At 38.2% G+C, this 3,640-nt stretch overlaps 1 pseudogene; it reads right to left on the reverse strand.

Annotated features, from left to right (window-relative positions):
• Positions 1 to 1,007: 1,007 nt before the first annotated feature.
• Positions 1,008 to 2,318, reverse strand: LOC123388991 (annotated as a pseudogene).
• Between the last annotated feature and the right edge of the window lie 1,322 nt (positions 2,319 to 3,640).

Here is a 3,640-nt window from a genome sequence, read left to right on the forward strand (position 1 = left end):
TCCCTTTTTCCTCTTATGGTAATTATTAATATGAATTAATAGTAGAATTTGATATGGTTCCATAGGACCATAAATACTTTATTGTATATTATCAAATTTAATAATGAATATAATGTACTTCTTTGGACAATTTTTAAAGACCAGTCTACTCTTAAAACAAAAAAATGGAGACGCACTTCTTTAGTTCACACAAATTTCATTTTATTATATATAACCTCAGATAAATTTCAACAAATCATAATTTATTAAAATTATGTCTACTTAAAAATCTCATAGAAGAGTAAAACCTTCAAAAATAAAAATAAACACAACACACACACATCACCCATGTATTGGTAAATCACAATTGCTGTAACAATACATTAGGCATTCCACAGTTAAGGGCTATGAAAATTTCCATCAGTGACAAAAAGATTTGTATCCAAATGGACTGATTTTCCAGAATCCAAGAAAATGTCTCCTAGGGTTTATTTAAAGATAAATATTTGAACAAATACTTCTTAAATTTAGGAAATTCAGAACATACGATTAAAGAATATTTGCAGTGCAGACTATATTCAATCCTTCCTTCAAAAGGTGCCTTTGAGTACATAATTCTGTTTTCTCTATCTAAATTGAGCTGTCCTCCAAGGAAGTTTTCTAAAATGTGTGTCTCTGTGTGATAAATGTTCTAAGACCTAACATGCTTCATTGTATTTTTACTGTGCTCTCAAATTTAATCAATAATTTGGCTTGATGTATAATATCTAGTTTCAAATATCTTTTCCCTCTATACAAACACCCAGCTGTCTCCTTGCTATGCTATTACTATTGAGAATTCTGCTGTCAGTATTATTCTTGTACATTTTAGGTGATCTGTTCTTCTCTTGGGCATCATTTATGCTCTTCTCTGTTTTTGATATTCTTAAAACTCACCATAATGTATATGAGTGGTTTTTGGTGTGTGTGGTTTTTGTTTTGTTTTGTTTCTGATTTCTCATGTTTGGCATCATTTTAAGTCTGGTATCTTTTTTTTTTTTTTTTGAAACTATGGCTCTTTATTTTCATGTGGACAGTTCAAAGGAAGTCATCAGTAGCTTTTTTTAATGTAAAAAAATCCGGAGGTTTAAAGAAAAGCATCAGTAGTAGGCTGGTTAAAGGATTTGTATTGTTAGAAGGGAAATACAGTGCACATGTTTCTAGAGAGCAGTTTTTAAAGATGTTTTGGGGAGGTTAAGTTTTAAAGCTAAATTGGGGGGCTTATTTCCCAGGTTTAAAGTAATTTAGGGATGGTGTTACAGTGCTAAGTATAGGGTGATAGGACAGTGGTCACTACCCAGGGCCTTGGAACGGATCTTGCTGTCACACAATGCAGGTAACAGAGAGTGAGACAACGAAAAGTAATCAAGGCGCCAACCGACATTTTTGGATCGAGCATTCATCATATAGGTCCAAAAGGTATAAGCATAGGCCGTGTTGGGGTAGAGGTGCCGGAAACTGTCAGCCAGTGGCACGGCCTGTAGTAATTCCCCAAAGCCTTGATGCTCTTGTGGAGTGAAGCCAGCATTCTTTTTGTTTCCCTTGGGGTTGCGAAGGTCGATTTCTTCATGAGCCACATTGAGGTCCCCACATAGCACAAGGGGCTTGCGGGAAGCTAAACCCTTCAGGAATTTGCGAAAGGCTTCATCCCAGCGCTGCCGGTACTCCAAGCGTACCAGACCTTGGCCTGCATTAGGTACGTAGGCTGTTACCAGCACAAATGCATCAAATTCAGCCACGATCACTCGGCCTTCCTGATCATGTTCCTCTTCACCAATGCCATAGGAGATTTTCAGGGGGCACTGGCGGGAAAGCAGGCCCACACCACTGTACCCCTCCTTGTCTGAAGGAGCTGACCAGTACTGATGGGATAGTCCAGGTAACTCTTGAAGTTCAACTGGTAGTTTGTTCTCTGAACATTTGGTCTCTTGGAGGCAGAGGATATCTGGGGCTTCTTCCTTTACCAATCTAAACCTTTCTTCTTAATCCAGGCTCGAAGTCCATCCACATTCCAGGAGCAAATCTTGAGGGTGGCCGATTTACCATTGGGCGAGGTTTTCTGATCTGGGGGGTCCTCATACAAGACTGGCCCCTCTCCTGCCTCTTTTTCGTTTTTCTTTGCTCCCGCCTTACTTTTCTTGGCTTCTGGCTCATTCTTGGGTTCTTCCCCGTCTTCTACCACGGCTCCCTTTTTCCCACGCTTCGGCATCACTGTAACGAAAGCCTTTCTGAACCAGTACCACGTCGCCCACCGAAGCAGTATTTTTACCGTGTTCCCTGCTCCGACGCCAGCCTGGCTCCTCCTTCAAGTCTGGTATCTTTTATCTTTCTTTAATTCTCCAAAATTTATCTCAGTACTTATTTAAATATTTTCTTTATTTTCTTTTCTCTTCTGCTGCATTTGGGCAGAAGTCATTAATTTGTTTGTTTGTTTGTTTTTCCAAACTCATTTATTCATTTACAGCTATATTCATCTTAGTCTCCATTTATTGTATTTTTTATTTCAACAATTTTCACTTAATTTATATTCACAGTGTAGTATCTTTCTTTTCTTTGTATATGTATATCATTATTTTATCATATACTTTTAAGCTATTTTTAAAAATATTTTATTTATTTATTTGACAGTGGGAGATCACAAGTAGGCAGAGAGGCTGGCAGAGAGAGAGGAAGGGAAGCAGGCTACCTGGTGAGCAGAAAGCCCGATGTGGGGCTTGATCCCAGGACCCTGAGATCATGACCTGAACCGAAGGCAGTGGCTTAACCCACTGAGCCATCCAGGCGCCCCTTTTAAGCTAATTTTTAAAAGTACAGTCATTTTTTAAAATTTTTTCTTTATTTATTTATTTGACAGAGAGAGATCACAAGTAGATGGAGGGCAGGCAGAGAGAGAGAGAGAGGGAAGCAGACTCCCTGCTGAGGAGAGAGCCTAATGCAGGACTTGATCCCAGGACCCTGAGATCATGACCTGAGCTGAAGGCAGTGGCTTAATCCACTGTGCCCGTAGGTGCCCCTAAGCTATTTTTTTAATTCCTGTTCCAATAACACTTGGATTGCCATATAAAGTTAACCACATCATCTTTTTTAGGTAAGTAATTGTACTTTTTATGTGCATAGTTATTTTGGTCCATAAGTTCAGTTCCTCTTAGGATCATCAAATCTCTGTAAAGTCTGGGTATGCTAGGATTTTCTAAGCAACAATAAAATACATTGAAACCTGGTAGATTAATTATAATAATGTTTTCTTTCTCAATCATTCAGAATAGTATTACCTTCTGAGTAGCTTCCTTCTATTTTGCAGCTATAGTGTTTGGAAAAACTTGAATTGTGATATCACTGTGATAATGTGAATTAGTCAGGTTTTTCAGAGAATGGGGAAGAGAAAAAAAGGAAGATATTCTCCAGGGCCAACTCTAGAAGTGACTATTAAAACATCTGTCCAAATTCAATTGAACAAAACTCAGAAATGCCATCTCCAGTGAAATACAAAGAAGACTATATATAGTTCTGGGCACACACATCTCGTTTGACCCAATGATGTACATCAAAGAAAGACTGAAGACCAATCACCACTCCATGGGAGAATTTAAAAATAAATTTACTAATGAGGCCAAGAATTCAG

Source organism: Mustela putorius, unplaced genomic scaffold (assembly GCF_011764305.1).
Source record: "Mustela putorius furo isolate JIRA1106 unplaced genomic scaffold, ASM1176430v1.1 tig00003936_pilon_pilon_pilon, whole genome shotgun sequence".
In the NCBI taxonomy this organism is placed as follows: Eukaryota; Metazoa; Chordata; class Mammalia; order Carnivora; family Mustelidae; genus Mustela; species Mustela putorius.